Source organism: Chaetura pelagica, unplaced genomic scaffold (genome assembly GCF_000747805.2).
Source record: "Chaetura pelagica isolate M959 unplaced genomic scaffold, ChaPel_1.0 scaffold391, whole genome shotgun sequence".
Lineage (NCBI taxonomy): Eukaryota > Metazoa > Chordata > Aves > Apodiformes > Apodidae > Chaetura > Chaetura pelagica.
Window position 1 is genome coordinate 470,457 of NW_009952047.1, and position 19,293 is coordinate 489,749.

Consider the following 19,293-nt stretch of genomic DNA (forward strand, 5'->3'; position numbering starts at 1 on the left):
ACTCTTTCCTATGACTGCAATTCACAAATAAAAAGTAAAACTAATTACCATCAAGCCCTCTTTCAGCCAGGCTTCCAAAGTCTAACTGGTGTTAAAATCAAGCGTATTTCCCTATTTTAATTTCAAAATCCCAATCAGTGGTATGCACGTATTTTTGAACCCTGTTTCTAGCTCCTCTTTGAGTAGCCCTCACTCAAACCGTGATTGTCAGCACTGCTAATGGAAAAGAAGATCCTGGTGCTCTGTATGGTTGGTATTATATATTATTATATTTATAAGATTATAAATACAAAATGTTATATTATGAATATGATGTGTCAACTATATAAAATATATCATATGTATTACAGATAGCATATATTGCTACTTTCCCCTTCCCTTCCCTTGCTGATCTAACATTGTAATACTCTGTGAGAACACTAAAGCAAAAATACACTCTCAAAGACTACATTTCAAGTGTGCTTTAAAAAGGTATAAAATCGAACTTAATTGAGTTAACATTTTATTAAGATAAGAATATCAAGCTTTGTTTTCCAGACAAGTAAGAACATAGATGTACTTGTATTTACACACACATAGGCTATGTCATGCCACTGATTCAACACAGTAACTCCAAATGTACAAGGTAAAAGAGGTAGGAAACAGTTCTGCCATCACAAAAGCCTACATCCTGGCAAGCAGATGTTTACCTGTTTTCACTGAGCTATATAAATGAGCTTTACTGGAAAATGCCAGTAACTTTCCTGAAATGATATTTCTTATTTACCCATGTGTATATGCATCCTGAAGAAGAATCTATATGGCAAAAGGTTTACACAATATTATAAGCTGGCTGGTACAGGAGTTTCTGCATTCAGATAGTTTCACAACTGACTTCTAATATTACAAACTGTTACTCAAAAAGTCAGCAATTATTTTTCGTAGCAAATAAGCCCATCAAAATAACTGAATAGTGTATAGCCAAACGCTGGCTCCAAAAGTTCAACTTAGCCTGCCTGAGCAAGGGACCAAATATTTTTCTTCTTAACAATGTAACTGTATGCTGTAGAGCAATGAAGGTGCCTGTCTTTGTTCACCAAACAGTGAAATTCTAGAATATAGCATAAGAGCTTGGCATACCTCCAAACATAATCACATGGCATTATTTCTTTCAATATGTACTTTCAACTAACTTTCTCTGTCTGATGACACTTTCATTCACTTTTATCTACATCTTTCTTCTCTCTCTTTGTTAAAAGGTGAAATGTCCTTTTGAAAACCAGTCTTCTGTATTGAGTGCAAAGTAATTGGTTTCTTTTATGTCAACCTTTTAACTAAAAAAAAAAAAAAAAGGAGGATGGGGGTGTGTAGAGGGCACTGTGAAATTATCAAGGCAATTGAACCTTCCTGTTTCACACAGAGAATTAACATTGTTAGGTGAAGCTGCGAAGATAAAATCTCAAGCCCTGAGAAATTTTCTTATCAGTGAGGTTAATGAAGATGTCAGCAAATGTGATGAGGTTTTACCAAATGGAATTGTGTTCACCTCCAATCCAACTTGGAAAAGGTGTTAATCAGTACATTGATCATATCAGCAGCTGAGAAGATGGCTTTGAAACAGGCCATTTCTGTTTTTCATTAGGAAAAACTGAAAAGATAATTATTCTTCAAATCCATATTACCAATATTATTCTTCCTTCTCTCTCTACTTCAAGTGCATACATTTGCAAACATAGAACATGAATGGATGTGTGGGCAGTGGAAGGGTAGGTAAAAGAATTACTTGCAAATAGAGGCAAACTTTCTCTGGAGTTCTCAAGACATGGTTAAACAGCCTTTTTAATTAACAGTTACAGAAATTCTTGGGAAGTCTTTGCATATATAGCCATCCTTAAAACACAAATATGTCTTCCAATACATTGTTATATAGTATAACTTTTTAAAACTATAATGATAGCATGATGTCAGAGAATATTTACAGGATCACACATGCCAACCAGTATATTTATTGATCAGCAAGGACAATGAAATTATTTTTACTGATCCTGTGATTACATGAGTCTGTTATTCCTATGAAAGGCCTTCATCATGAAAAGTGTATTTTTCTAAGTATACAGGAGAAACTTTGTAGAGATCACTGGAATGTATTGTGCTGGGATTATGTGATCCTTTCAGATAACCTTGCTACAGAAATCACAGAATCAGAGAATTGCTGGAGTTTGAAGGGACCTCTAGAGATCATCAACTCTCGTACTGAAGTAGGATAACCTAGAACACTTTACACAGGATTGCATCCAGGCAGGTTTTGAATATCTCCAGAGTTACACACTCCACAACCTCTCTGGGCAACAAAATACTGCCATTTACATCTGTGCATGTCTAACTCCGTGCTATTTATGTTCTTTGAAAGGAAGATGTGAATTCACTGGTGTTAATCAAATCCCACTGCAGCTGGAGGAGTCATTAAAACCATTTGAGTCATAAAATACAAAAGCATGATGGTATATTTATTTTGATTGTTTTTGTAAATACAGGGTCTTTGTTTTAAAATTAAGATTTTAATCAAAGGCCACTTTTACAAGGTTTGCTTGTTTTCTTTTGTTTTAAATAAAATACAGGGAGAAAAAAATATAACTGTTCAAATATCTTAGCATGAGGGTCAATAAATCAGGGTCAAGCCTCTAACTATCAGTAGTTTTTTGGCCCTCAATAAGAGAGAAAATGTTTTTAGAGTCTTTGAAATTACTTGGAAATGATTGGGAAAAGGTTGTTCTATGGCTCTACTTGAAAGAGTCTTTTGCACAAGTCCTGGTTTCACTAGGATAGAATTACAGGCCGGCTATGGTCGGCAGGCCATTACCTGGTTTCAAGTAAGCTGGGAGCTTAAGTCGGGGTAGTTGACCCAAGCTGACTAATAGGTTTATCCCATACCATAAATGCCCTAGATATGGGCTAAATGTAGACATCACGATAAAGAAAACTCAGAAGGAAAGAAACTCCCAACTAATGCAGCTTGAACATTTTACCTTATCTCCACCTCATTTCCTTACAGGAATAATAAAAATAATGTGATCCAGACAAGAATCCTTCACAATCAAGTTCATGCCTTAATGCAAAGTAATAGACATGCTGATGTAAGTGAAAGAAAGAACATTTTATCTCAGAGAAAAGATTAAATTCAGACTTTTCTGAATTATTTGTGATTTCTAGAATTAGTTAAATTCCCTTTACTTAAGGACCAAATTGAGCAGTTACACATGGAGGTTCTTTCTTATGCTTTCAAATTAAAACAAACAAACAAACAAATAAATAAATAAATACATTAATTTTTCACAGTTCTTGGTATAAGACAGTGGTCTTGGCAAGCAACAAAGACATGTTTTGTCTCATTTGAACTACCAAAACTCCCAATTACCAAGATTATTCTGAAGATGGGGAAAAGAAACAACAAAATTCAGAAAAAGGAAGAGAGCATTATTAATTACTAATGGCTCCTCAGTGAAAAAGGATACAATTTAGTCTCATTTCTTCTTGCACAGCATAGGCATTGCTGTAACTAGAGTATCTGCTTTTGTCTTGTACAGAATTGATTCTAAATTACCAGCAAGGTGACATTTGGTTTTGGTGATTCACACAGAATGGGACTCTTAACTCCTTAAAGCAGTGTTCAACTTTATTAGGGATTTTAGATCTCTGAGCCTTTAATCATAGTCTATAATATCAAAGTGGTGGGTTAACTTTGGCTGGATACCAGATGCCAACAAAGGCACTCCCCTCCTCAGCTGGACAGGGGAGTGAAAATATAAAGTAAGTCTCATATGTTGAGATAAGAAAGGGAGATCACTCATCAAACACTGTCATGGTCAAAGCATTCTCAGCCTGGGGAAACTAGTTTAATTTATTAACAATCAAATCAGAGAAGGGCAATTAGAAAATAAAACCAAATTCTAAAACATGTACCCCTTGCCCCTGCCTTCTTCCTGGGCACAGTTGCACTCCCAATTTCTCTACTTCCTCCTCCCAGCTGCAGGGGGAGATGGGGTACAGTCAGTTTCACGCGTCATCTCTGTTGAACCTTCCTCCTCACACTCTTTGGTTCCAGATTGCATCCTCCACAGGTGGCAAGCAGATACCTGCTCCACCATTAACCTCCATGGACTGCAAGGGACAACCTGCCTCACAAGCGATCTTTACCACGTGCAGGCTGCAGGTGTATATTCTCTGGTGCCTGTAGCACTTCCTGCCCTTCTGACTTTCATTGACCTTGTTGCCTGAGAAGTTGTTTCACATACTCTCAGTCCTCTGTCCAGTAGCTGTTGAGAAGAACTTTTTCCTCTCCTTCTTAAATATGTTATCCTAGAAGTGCTGTCACCATCACTGGTGGGCTTGAACTTGCACAGCTGTGGGTCTGACTTGGAGCCAACTGGCATTGGGTCTATTGGACATGGAGAAAACTTCTAGAAGTTTCTCATAGAAGCCACCTCTGTAGCCCCTCCAATGCCAACACCTTGCCATGCAAACCTAATTCAATCAGTTACTACTATGTGAAATATTACTACTACTTTGTGAAATATTGCTCACAGTATGTCAATGCAGCCACCAGGGTCAGAAGATTCTTGACTGTGAATTAATGTTTATGGCTTTTAAGTTTAGAGGGCCTGTGCAATCTCTGAAGGGGCTTGCTGGGGAAATGTAATGTGAAATTATGAGAACCACTGTGCCTCTTAGATGACATATATGCCCATTATACAGATCCTACTATGCTTAGAATCTCTGTGCTCTCTCTATGTATAAAATCTCTATACCACATGAATGGTACTCAGAATCAGTACTTGGATTAGTTTGAAGAAATTTTTAGACACAAAAATGTGCCCATAAAATATTTACATCAAAATCACCAGATGGTAAAATGTCCCTATTACTTTTCTTTCTCACTCATTTTCTGATATAAGTTAATTAAAAATGCAGAATCATTATTTTTTCATTGTCCCCATAGCAAAAGGCACTTTGTGCTTTCTTTGATCACACTGAAAAGCAACAAACCTCATTGTATTCTGATGCAGGTGTTTTAAAGCCTCGGTGTATATGAGACATAATAAAATTATAGGACAGAATAAGTTCCGTCACAAGTAACAAATAAACAATGCAAGACTTTACATGGCAAAGGCTTTTACTGCAGTAAGACCTAGTGGGAGAAAAATAATGAAGATAGAATTTTGGCAGAGGAGAGAAAGAATAAGTTCACTAGCAACAGATGATTCTAAATATTGATACTTTTGTCTTGTTGTTGATTCAAGTAAGCAATCTCTTGTGTGTACCTTAAAAAATGTGCTTCAGAGTCAATTGCAGGACCAAGGAGTGGTGTTTTTTAAATTTGTTATTGGTTTCAGTTTTTGTCCTTCTTGCCTCTCTTGTCTCCAAAGTATTACAGGACATGTGACACAGTGGAGGTAGCAGAATAGAGGAAGTGTACAGAATTCAAGTATTCAAGTATTGTATTCAAGTACAGAAATCCACCAAGGCCTTTCTGAAATCTTTCTGTAATTATCACAACTTAGTTACAGCTGGATATGCTGAAAATGCTGCATACATGCTCTCCAAGGTTTTTCAAGTCAAGCTGATAGGCCAGCAGGCATTTTTCTCCATGATATCTATCGTGAAAAGTTTGCTTTGTGTATTACAGCTTCTACTTCATTATGTTCAATTGGGTTATGATTTTAGTGTCAGCTCATTGTACCTCTCATCAAAACCATGAAATAGCACCCTAATAAGAGCCAGCAGTTTAAGTTAATGCTGTCAGTCTGGTCCTGGCCAGACTTCTGTCAGAGTAATATCATGCCAAACATTTTGCAATCCTAAGCATATCTCTGCACTCTAAAGTTAATATGGTTGCTTATCACGTTAAATGTACAATCATATTTCTATATTTTGACCTTTTTGAAATAAAGTAAGGTCATTCCCCATTCTTGTTGTGTCCTTTTCTGACCTTCATCAACCACTCTCCTTTCTTCTTCTCTTTGAAAATATAGATGGACTGAACATTCATTTAGTGCATACTGTTCTTTATGGCCTTTGAGTCGAATCTTTGCTCTCACTTTTATATAATTAGAAGAATTCAGAGCTGAAAGAACATAAATTATACCTAATATAAAACAAGCATTGTCTTCCTACCTGAAAATTAAACTACTAATACTGAGTTATACTAGGTCCAGTATTGTGTCTCTGATGATAGTGACATACTAGCTACCTACACAGCAGGAAAAAGACCTGAGTTTAGCCTTCGTGATTAGGACTCTGAGTCAGAAGTGTCTGATTGTATTTAATAGCTCCTGATGCATTTTTCTTCCTTGAGTTTCTTCATCAGCTTTTGAAAAAACTGTAAACCTTTTGCGACCACCATATATTGCAGCTAAGAATTTTACAGCTTATCTACTCAGAATGTGAATGTCATGGTTTTAGCCAATAACTGGGTGACAGAATCTCTCTGTTATCCTTCCACCACCCTCCCAAGGGAAGACAGAAAAGGGAATAAAGCAGAAAAAAATTTAGGTTGACAAAAATGCTCCATAACTAGAATAAGTTTAGTAAAGTAATAATAATAATAATAATAATAATGATGATAATGACTTCCAAATATATACAAATATGTAAATATGGAACCCACATTCCTCAGTTGGCAATTAACTCCTCACCAAAAAATCCCAAACTGGACTCAGGAGCAGATGAGGGTGCCTGAGTCAGGGTGCCAGTGACAGTGTGAAACAGCCGTGTTGCAGTCAAGCTGGTCCTACTCAGGGAGGCAGGAGACTGCAAGCTGTCTCAGTGAAGGATTTTTTTAAAAAATGAAAGCCTCTTTGATGATGCATACAATTCAAGCAAATGTTTGTGGAGATATTCTTTCTCAGTTTCAACAGGGACTTCAAAATTTGTGAATATAAAATGCTTGTTCAGAATAAAAATTTTTACGGTATTGGCCCATAAATACAATTGTCTTGAGATGGTGACATTATTTCTGCTTTTTTTTTTTATTTACTTGGTATACTCTTCAGAATAATCAATTAAAAGTAGGGAAAAATAAGGCCTTCACAATGTCTAATTCCTATGGCCAACTTAGGAACTGTGTTTTTCAAGTCCAAAAGTGTTCTATCAGGTTCTCTGCACTAAGATAAATATCTGTGGGAAATCTCCAAAGATCTCTCTTTGTAGTGTGGGTAAGCAGAGCTTTTCTGAGGGCTTTGAAAGCAGACTAGTATAGGCCAGGAAAAAAAGGTACATAGAGAAGAAATTTTATTTTCATTATCTGAAGCATGTGGATCAATTTTGATTAAAGTAGGCAATAGTAATAATAATAATCATAATTACTACTATTATTTCTAATTAAAACATCAAGTGCTTAATGCTTTTTTCTTCAATAATTAAAAAATATCTTTAAAAAACAATCAAGCAAGAGCTTACACTGTAATGGTCATTGCAGGCTAATCACTTTGGTCATTATGTTGTTTTCTGAACAATTGAGTTATTTCATTTAATACTAATCTTTCAAGCATATTCAATATTTTTTATTTTGTTGCAATGGAGAAGCTGTGATCTATTAAGGCAATGATCTACCAAATGAAAAACTCAATAGCTCAAGCTTGGTATGATAAGCCATGATGTGCATTAGAAGAACCATTATATTTCACCATGTCAAAGGAACTGACATTGATCTGATAGTCTATTACACTTTGGAATAAGCTGGCAAAGTTGAGGAATATTATATGTATTTTTTTTAAATATGAAAACAAGACAACATATTAAATATTTATATCGTGGTCAAAACAGTTGTCTAACTACCAGTATATCTCAGAATTCACCAGTTCCACACAAAAAAACTCAAACAAACAAATAAAAGAAAAATAATTTTTAAAAGAATAAGATACTGAAGGAGTTCTTCAACATAATTACTGTACTTACATAACAGGTTTTATATTTCAATAGGGAGAATTTCTGCTAGTTTTTAATAAAGCAAATGTCCACAGAAGTGTTGTATTCATCTACTAGAATTTAAAGTCATCAATAGCTTCAAGAGAAAGTGTGACTACAAATCATAACCCCAGAGCCATAGAAACATCCAGGATGGAATGGTCCTCTTGTGCAGCCTCCTGCTCAATGAAGTGTGCATTTGGACTAGGTCTTCTTCTAACCATGTCTTGAAGATGTCCAAAGATGGACATTCTATAAGCTTTCTAGGAAATCTGCTCAGTTGCTTAATTTTCCTTATTTTCTCACCCCCTCGACTTCTATCCAGTAGGAGCCTCTCTCGCTCCAGACTCTGACCAATGTCTGTTGTGGTCACACAGTGCAATTCAGTGCACCTCTGTTTGGGAGAACTATTCCAGATGTTTTGGGTCTGGTTAAGTTCCTTGCATCCAATGGAAGAATAAATAAACTTCTCCTGGGGAACTGTTGTGGGTTATTTTCTTGAAGGAATTCCTATATTTCTAGTGCTAGATACACAGCTTCTCTGTTTACCAATGTTTGGTGCAGGATATGAGGTTCATAAACATGCTTTGACCATCATTCTAGATTCTACTTTTTATTACCAGGCAGTGCAGTTCAATGAAACAAATTTACAGCTTTTAAAGAATCCTTCTACATGGATGCTAATAACCCATGTGCTCTGCTTCCTCTTTTTTTTTTTTTTTTTTTTTTTTCTGTTTGTTTGTTTCTTTTTTTTTTCTCCAGTCTTTAATGCCTGATGCAGGACCCAGAATGAGAAGTTGCATGTGAACAAAACTCCTTAGCTCCTAGACAACTCTGGCTAAATTAAATTATATAGAGGAAGTTGTGTGAAGTTGGTAACTGTTGGCATCACAAGCTTCTAACACCTCCACTAGATGGGTGTGGCTCTGTGAAGATATAAATCAAGGCACATTCTGTTAATTAGATACCAAATATATTTGGATTTTGCCACATCTATTCCTTTAGAAATCAGCTGCAATACCAACCAGCACTTAAATGCAACCATTCTCAATACAAGTCACTAACTCACTGGATGAAGCATTTTCCAATTTTAGTCTTTAGAGGTATGTCAGTACTTCACATTCTTAACTACATGCATTTATAGCATGATAAATTAGCCAAAGCAAGGCTTTTGTACTGCCAGGGCTAATGTAATTTTGGCAGTTGCTATAACTGACTCAGAACTCCGGTATCACTGATTCACATAGTGGTCTACAGTCAGCAAATCCACGTGTTCGCTGGTGGAAATTGAACCCCTAGCCTGTAATACAGCATTGCCACTGATATAACAGGCCATGAAGTTTGTCGCAAACTTGGAAGACTTCAGGAAGGAGTCTTGTTAGGGTTGCTTTGTCTGAAATTTTCTTGATCTGCTTTCGGCTTTGTTTTCATTTGGTTAACTGTGACAGCAATTTCTGCAGTGGACCAAGTGTCTGAGGCTGAATGGTTTTAGTTTTGTGTAACTTTGTGTGGTACAACTATATTTCTGCACAAAGCAGGAACAGGCAAGGAATCTGTGAAGAATGAGGTATCTGTGGCCCTAAGAGTAACTAGTTGGTGTAGAGAAAGGCCTGATATGACAGCAGAATGGTATGGCACAGGTTTGACACAGGGTGGGTCATAGAGGAACACGGGCAAATGAAGGAGATAGGGCACAGGCCTGATACTGGTGACCTCACAGCTGTAAACAACTAACCCATGGTCAGTTAGAGAAATACAGACCTAGAGCTGTGCAAAACTTGTTTTAAGGGCAACAAAGAGAAAAACCAAATTGTTCTGTCTATGGTTAGTATAAACAAAAGTCGCCTTGCATTGCATGTTCACATGTAACCTGGAGCTGTGACAGCAAAGAAATAGGTATGTGTAAAAGTATGTCAATAAACATAAAAAAAAAATAACTTTGCATGGATCCTAGAGTGAGGAAGAAGAAAACAGCAACACGGACATCATATTATTCTCAGCAAAGGACTCCAGATGCTGAAAACCACTCCCACTGTCAACATGAGTAGCAAACTGTCAGCCTTAGGACACAGAGGAGCAGTAGGAGGGTTATGATAACACGAAGAAAAAGGGTATATTAAATTTAACTGCATTGCTATTTTTTTTTTTTTTTTTTTTGTTAAAATTTACAGGAAAACAAAAAATGCAAAACTTGTTTTAAGGGCAACAAAGAGAAAAACCAAATTGTTCTGTCTATGGTTAGTATAAACAAAAGTCGCCTTGCATTGCATGTTCACATGTAACCTGGAGCTGTGACAGCAAAGAAATAGGTATGTGTAAAAGTATGTCAATAAACATAAAAAAAAAATAACTTTGCATGGATCCTAGAGTGAGGAAGAAGAAAACAGCAACACGGACATCATATTATTCTCAGCAAAGGACTCCAGATGCTGAAAACCACTCCCACTGTCAACATGAGTAGCAAACTGTCAGCCTTAGGACACAGAGGAGCAGTAGGAGGGTTACGATAACACGAAGAAAAAGGGTATATTAAATTTAACTGCATTGCTTTTTTTTTTTTTTTTTTTTTTTGATAAATATTACAGGTAGACTAACAATGATTCTTGAATTAGACTGTTAAGATTTCAATAATAATATCAATTAATTCTTGACTACAGGCGTAGCAATGCACAGATTATATATGGCTTGCTTCCACTAGTCTTTGAACGTAATGAAACAATAGTTGAAGTGGATTCAGAAAGTCTACAGGACATATTACTTTTCAGCCTGTGGGGTTAATTTATTTTTCAGATCATGTTTGTCATTACTTAACAGAAGGGATCCTCATTCAGATAACAAAACATTTCACTTACAGCAGTTGGAAAAAAGTGATAGGAAAAAAATGTAACTATGATAGATTATTCCAAATGGACTAATATTTTATTCTGGAGCAGTTCAAAGATCAACTGCTATGCAATGGCATTACATTACAGATTTGTCTGAGTCTTTATGACAGTTATTCAAAATAAATAGCTTCATCTCAAAACCTGAGACACAGCTGGAACAAAATTAGGTTGGAAGACAGCTTGCCAGTGTCTCAAGTTATATATTATTCCCAGCTTATTACCAAAATTGCCTTTACCATTTTAATCCACATACATTTTCTGCTATCTATCAAGCAAATTATTATTAATTGGTGTGACATGCATAATTTTAAGTCATTTGCTGAGAACTTGTCTTCCTTCTTCTCTTAATATGAACCTCACATTTTTTAATGAGAAAGTAGGAAAAAAATCTCTAGCTAAATACAATGAAATTTTTCTCAGGTTGCCAAAGCAAGACTAGATTCTCACAACACAAAGTAAATTTTATTTTCTTTAACAGTATGCCAGCCCAAAATTTCCTAACACTGCCATAGTTCATGAGAAGATTCTATTTTTAAAAAACTGGAAACATAGTCACACTTTAATTATTCAAATAACTGACTTGTTTCATATGCAGGAAAAAGGTTCAGACAAATTATTAAAGGACCACAGATTTCACACTTCATTGCAGAACAATGTAATCTGGCAAGATTTATAACACTGTTTCCCTTTCACTGAAATGTAGTGGTGAGAATCCAAACATCTTTTAAAAAAACAAATTTTCTCTTCTACACTTCCCCTTCTCTCTGAAAAGTTAACTTTGAAACCAGTAATTATGAAAGGAGCCCTGTATCCTACAGAAAACAGCAGGGAAGCTCTTTGATTATTTATTGAAGGCACTTTAAAAGAATATGGTACTTTGATCATGAATACCCATTTTCAAAGTATCTCCAACCCTGTGCAAGGAGAACTGAGAACTGTATTGTGATATTAAACAACAGGGGTTTTTTTCTCTGATGGTAGTGGGATATTCAATATCTTTTTATGAAGTGGACAACAGTAGATATTGTTGTAGCTCCTTCAGTTCCTCCATATCACTTTTAACATACATTTGCCCGGTAGCTTTGATATGAACCATAACATTTAAACATCTGAAGAGAAAACATTTCTCTTATATGAGCATATCACACAACAGGATTTCCAGGAAAGTCCCACATAACATACCAGAGGTCTTTGTGGTTTATGCGGTATCACAACATACACATCTTACATTTATGAAATTTCTTTATCTTCATGAAAGTTAATTTGGTGTTATGGAAAGTATTTTCTCAGTAGAAAACTGCTTAATTTAAGAGCTATGGAGAGAACAGGTAAGAAAAAATCTCTTTATAAGGTGGCTTTCTTTTCTTCAGATATATAGGAAGGGCAGTGATGGTAAATAACTATATTTTATATTTGTCCCATCCATTTGTGGTATATCACATTCCCTAAAATGACTGCTTCTTATTATTAGATCTGAAAAATATTTCTTCTAAGATCCAGCAGCTGCTTCTGCACCTTATACAATATCTGATAATTGAACAGCAACCTTAAATGGGTTGCAGTTAACTTGAACAACAGCTTCCACCTGAGACCTTTGTAACTTCTCTGAAGCAGCTTATATGTTTGTGTGTGGCTGGGGGTGGGTGTATATTCTTTAATGTTGTGAGTTTTAACATTTTTGCTGATGCAAAGAGAAGGAGGGCTCAGTGGATGTGAAAAAAGCCTCCTGTCTTTGTCTGAGGACTCTAGAATTAGTCCTTTAAAATCTCTAATCTGTTTGAAAATTCAGACAAATTATGCTAAAGGAAATCAAGGACAACTTAGATTATATTCAAAAAGACTTCCAGAAGTGTAAAATTACAATGACTTTTGAAATATTCCTTAGGCAAGTTTGTTCAAAATCATCTTGTTCAAAAATTACCTTGTTAGACATCCTGCTTCATACCTGTCCTGTTTTGCATTTTTTCCTTGTTCTGGTTTGGTTTGCTGGGTTTTATGCTAGTGGGGGAAGGGCCCCAGGAGTGACTCCTGTAAGAAGCTGAGAAGTTCCCTCTATTCCAAACCCAGCCAAGTAGACATTAGATGCACCTCAACGATTAACATATGAAGGAACCGAGAAGAGTGTTGCTGGTGGATGACAGAGTGCTGGTGGTTGATGAGGAAGAAGGGAATGAAGATGGCCTAGCAGAAGTTTCCCTGCAGCCCATGGCGAGATGGCAGCTGTCCCCCTCCACTCATGGAGGAACATGGTAGAACATTCCCTGAAGGCACCAGGAGGGGTGAACTTGGCCAGTGGACTTGGATTTTGTGGCCAGAGGATTTCCTGCCAGTGGACTCTGATTACGCAGGTGTGGAAGACCCTGGTGCCAGGGGAGTTGGCTGTTCCCAAAGCAGACCGTGGCTTCGTGGGAAGCCCAGGCTGGAGCAGCTCCAGACCTCGTGGGAAGGACTCATAAAGAAGAGGTTCATGGAGGACTCTCTGCCATGGGAGGGACCCTGTGGGGAAGAAAGGAAGGATTGTAAGGACCCCTTCTTCCTGAGGAAGGAGTGGCAAGAACCACCAGCCTGTGAACTGACTCTAAACCCCATCCCCTGTCCCCCTTGTCCACTGGGGGGAAGGAGGTAAGTTGAGTTTTGTTCTCCTGATCCCAGTGTAGGCGTGTGGCAGGGGAGCAATGGGGGGGGGGCAGTGGTGGAACTGAGTGAGCGAGGCTGTGGGGCCATTCCCTTGTTTTCGTGTTGGGCCCAAACCATGACATCTCTTAAAATGAAAGTCCTTACAGACAAACTTGTTTATGAGTCTAGAAAGGTAGGATCTAATCTCCACTGACATTAAATTTATGCCAACAAATAAATATTTTTCATAAAAGCAATAATTAAATTATGTCAACCAAATATCTAAGTGCACAGAAAGATTAATCTCGAAATCAGAGTGAAGGATAAGCCATATGGTACGAGCTATTGACAACAGATCTCCTCTACCATCTAAAAATCTCCTTGTTCTTTCTCTTCTTAGCTATATTCATCCCACTTTTCTGGTTATTTTAAAATATTTATAAGCTTAAGTGAGCTATGAAATTTTATTTGCAACAAATGCGGTTTAAAACCTGGTCTCTGCTGTTGTATCATGTCTCACTGTATAGCTCTAAATCAGTGTTTACAGATTTCAGAAAGCAAAGTGAGTTAAGAGCATGGCAACAAAGACAGTTTTTCTTAAATATTGAAGTGGTGCTATGATGCAGCCTGGGCATGTTTATTTACTTATGAAACACTAAAAAGCAGAAAAGGATTAAAAATGAACAGGGATTTTTAAAATTCTTGAAAATCACAGGGATTTATTATATTCAATAATTTTTCTTTTTTTCCTCTCTCTCAAACTATGAAACTGAATAGGTAAAAAGAATGGCTCTAAGACAGAGATTAAGAAAATTAAATTAACAGGGACATCTGATATCCACTTTATCTAATACTAGTCTAGTCCTGCCAGTTAATAAATAAGGTCTCCCAAGGTACTTATCTACCTCTCCTGACATTGTACTCAGGAGTTAAGATGTTATTTGTATGCCTAAGTATGTTTAATAAAATAGAAATAATGTGGATGTTATATAAATTAATGTAACCTGTTACATGCCTAACTGTGATTACATAAAAACTCATGCAACTTCTGTTCATCCTGTTAAAGAAGTACAATTTTACTTTTAAATATGAACATTTAAAGATACAAATTGAAAAATGTCTATATCTGGTAGACCTAAAGTACTGTGATACAGAAGGCTTAAGTATGTTATTAGAGGGCTCCAACTTAAAAATTGGACTTGTATTGTGCAAACTAGTAACTGATATCATCACTACAGGCCAGCTTTGTTTAAGTTCATATTTGTAACTGGTGAAGTTAAAGTTGCTAACTCTGAAATATTTTTACTTCAGTGATTTGGCTGCTCAGATAGAAAAGTAAATCTCAATTATAATTTAATAATTGATGAAGAGGAGGAAAAGTATCTCAATGCATTGCATAGTAAATATGTCAAAACTTTGTGAATACATAACAGAAAGACCAGATTTTGTAGGCAAAGTTTTATCTGTCAGTTAACAGTCTTGAAAAACCATCAGCTGTACTAAGCTGTTACAATTCTGTGAAAAAAAAAGAAAAAAAAGAAAAACACACCAAAAAGACATTTTGGTAGAATAAAAAAAATATATGCTAGGTTAAAACTGGTGAGGTAGTGGGAGTTTTTGACAACAGTTTGTAGGAGGAAATATGCTTATCTCACTAGAAAGTCAAATGAATCCTTTTTAAACCCACAAGAGGAAAATTCAAGAGCTCAATTCTGAATAAACTGAACTTCTTAGTAAAGGTAGCCTAGAAAAACAAACACACACAAAAAAGGCACAGGTTGGGGGCTAACCATAGTTCATTCTAGGTTTGGCACAGAAACAACTGCAATGTAGATTTCCATGTCCCACATTTGGAGCAGAGGCAATTCCTACAGCAGATCAGACTCTTCAGTTACTAAATATTACTTATGAAATATTCCATATTGTAAATCTCCCACATTTATTTTCAGTCCTGCCTAGTTTTTCAGTCTGATCCTTTAATATAAATGAGAGCAAAACTAAGGAGTATTCATCAGAAATGTTGATTAATAACAAAGTTGCAGAATCATAGAATCATAGAACCATAGAATCATATAAACATTAAGGTTGGAAGGGACCTTAAAGATCATCAAGTTGCAACTCCCCTGCCATGAGCAGGAAACCCTACCACTAGATCAGGTTGCACAAAATCTCATCCAGCCTGGTCTTAAAAACCTCCAAGGATGGGGCATAAACAACCTCCCTGGGCAACCCATTCCAGTTTCCATCCTCATAGGGAAGAATTTCTTCCTAACATCTAACCTAAATCTCTCTCTCAGTTTAAAACCATAACCCCCTGTCCTATCACTACCTTCTCTCTTGAAAAGCTCCTTCCCAGCTTTCCTGTAGGCTCTTTCAAGTACTGGAAGGTGCTCTAAGGCATCCCCGGAGCCTTATCTTCTCTAGGCATCCTGAATAATAATTTGGCTGAAGAGTAGTAATAGTTTGTCAGTGAAATAAAAAAGGTCACACTGATATTGAGACACACTGCTGGTTTTGCAGGCATCCAGTGTGGCTTTAAAGTACCTTAAACTGAATGGAATACCATAAACTTTTAAAAACAACTGTTACCTGATAGGTTTTTGTTTGTTTGTTTGTTTTTTTCTGTTAAGATCCTTTACCTACAAGAATTCTTTCTCTCTCCGACAGTACAAAAAAATTGATGAAGGGACTACAACTTTGAAAATAAAATCAAATAAACTCAAAATTAAACAGATCCTTGTGTTAGTAATTGCATTTAAATTGAAATTTAAATAAAAGTTTCATAAAAACTAAGATATTGTACTACAACTACATCTAGCATAACAACATGTTAACTAAAAGCATCAAAGCACTTGCAATGAATTCCTAAATTACTGAAATCTCCTTTTGCTACATGCCACTTTTATTCTTACTTTTTAATTTTATTTAAATTTCTCCCTTCAAGAACCTTTGTGACTCTGTTGATCTCAGTATTGTGCAAAAACTTAATTTTACTGTTATAAGCAGAAAAAATATGTTCTGAGATCTTCAAATCATCATTGGTCTGTTGTAGTAAATTCTTGCCCTTGCTTTTTAATCCATGCATTTTCTGTTCCTCCATCCATAACCTTGGCACAGCATGATGTTTTTTTTCAAGTTTCTGTCTGACAATGGCTAGCTGTTGTTTATATTTGCACGTAAAGTGTATTGGGGTTTTGTTTGTTATTTGGTTGTTTTTTTCAAGCTTTAAAAGGAAAATCTCCTCTCCAAAACTTGATCTGTAACTTTGGTCTGCTAGGCATTTTCTAGGTTATGATACTGCAACAGCAATGAATATCTATTTTTTTCCCAATTTTTTATATTAAAAATTTATAAAATATCCTACCTTTTGCAATGGCAGTTTTTAATCAAAGAAGGATTATTATTCTTTTGAATAATAAAAAAGTCTTTTTTGTGCCAACCATTGTTTTAGTCCTGTCAGAGCTAAGCTAAGCTGGATGTGGTTCAATGAAATGCCACATCAAGTGATTACTCTTGAGCATGTTGCCATGTTCTGCCAGAAAAAACCTGTTCAAAGTGACAGCGACTAGTGTACACTTCCTTATCCTGTCTGCATCACTGTGAGAAGTGCATTACCATTTGTTGCATTGCTGCTGGTAGAAGTGAAGATGCTTATTAGGAGAAAGTGTACTGGTGTGAACCAAGATGTGGTAGGTGTTCTGTGTGCGTACTTAAGATAAGTTATACGCAGACAAAATCAGTCAAATTACTATTTAATGTCTATTCTTTGAGGAAGATAAGTCTTCAGCCAACACTGCAACCATACTGATTTGTCTTCTATTCCCAAAAAATTGTTTTGCTGGATACTTTTGAAGTCATACTGAAAGAATTAGGAACATGGGGAAAACAAATTTTAAACCAAATACACTTAAGATGTCTAAAAAGCAGAAACAGGATTGGGAACATGGTCTTTAAGAAGAGGTTAAGAAAGAATTGGCCAACTGTGTTCTATGCACTTTGCTATGAATAATTGTGCAAGATTTTTCAACTGCTGCCCCTCCTTTATTTTATAACCATGTATATGTATCTTTATTTTTCTCAATGTATTGTATTGTTGCCCATCTGTTGGGCTCCAATGCGGCAACTTCCAATCAAGACCCTTCTGTAGAAAATATTAAGAGAAATCAGAGCAATCTGAAAAATGAGAAACTCCAAATCTATTGTTTCAAAAATAGAACAAAATCTCTTAACTTCCCAGAATAAGGTGTCTAAGAGATCTTTTGGTTTATCATAAGAAAACAGATAGACAGAAACCAAAATCATGAGCAAAACTGTATGAAACAGGAGGTGAGTGGATGTGCTGATTTGTAAATTCAGTTTGAAAATCCATGATAAAAATTTATCTTGGAAATAATTCCCTTGATCTTAACTGATTTTCATACTTCTATTCATTATTAGAAAGCCTCTGTGAGAACATGAAAATTATTTGGGGAGATTGACTAGACACACCAGTCTAGAGAATGCAAAGAAAAGCTGAGGAAAAAGATTCAGAAGATGGACCAAATTATTTGGAAAGCAAAGTGAGGAAAAAACAAAAGGGAAGAGGAGGTAGGTGGCAGAGAGAAAACTCTGGAGAAGTAAAGGCAGAAAAGAAATTAGTTTCAGAACGTAGTTGGAAAAGATATTGTAATTTCATTTTTAGTTGAATTGATGGAATGTGCTTGAAACATTGAAAAGGAAATTAATGTAAAATCAAAGCAGATATACCCCACTCTGACCTCAAATCATTTTCGTATTATTTCAGTCATGCAAGATATCTGGAGGTAATTTAATATCTAAACCACACACAAATTTTCAGTTCCCAGGCTGTTTGCCATAACAATAATGAAAAATGTTTACTCCACTTGTAATTAATACAATTTTAATAATTAATACCATTTAGATAATACTTTTTATGATTAATTTGAGGAATATTTTAGAGTCAGCTTTCCCCCTACCATATCTTTTGCTTTCCTCGCCTGAAAAAAAACTAGCTAACATGTGTGAACAAAAAAAATAAATTAAAAATTAGGAAGAACAGTTAAAATAGGTAAAATGCATAGAAATATTAAAATGGGGATTTACCTCTGCAGTGAAGAAAAATCTATTAATGTTAAGAATTTAGCTCACTTCAGGCAAGTGTAGATAAATTAAAATAATTTCCTGTTTTTTTTTCCTCCACTTAGTGCTCTTTAACCCTAGCAGCTTATACCATAATACAAGAAAAATGGTCTATAAAAATGTTACATTTTTGCTCAGAGTTAAAACTAGTAGCTATACCAAAAGAAAATTCTTTAGCTGAATTTGAACAGAGTAGTAAAAAGGTGAGATCAATGGATCATTAAAAGATGTGCTCTCTTTATGTAGTATTTTATGACCCCATCACAAGATCCTCAGTCTCATCATTCTCTGCATTTCTTTGTTATAGGACGGGCTTGATCAGTTTCTTTTCTGCATCATTGGAACTGGTGTATTTTACAGTGTAGCTTTGTCATGATCTCCAGTTATTGTTACAGGTAGAGTAGGGATGAAATCCATTATATGATTCCATTAGCAATCTATGTAAAATGCATGCATTTAAAGTCAGTTTGGAGTCCTGAAAATGATAATTCAAAGAGTTGAGTTGTAGCAATTTCAGGGTTTTGTAGCCAACATCACAGAATAATGTTGTACATGGTTGAGAACCCACAGAGGAACAGGTTTGTCATTTTATAAGTTTATTTATCAGACAAATGCCTAGAAGACCTTCTGACAGGCCTGGACCCCAAAGAAAACTTCAAGAAGGTTTGGAGCTCAGCTTTCTTTGGAAAAAAAAAAAAAAAAAAAAAAAAAA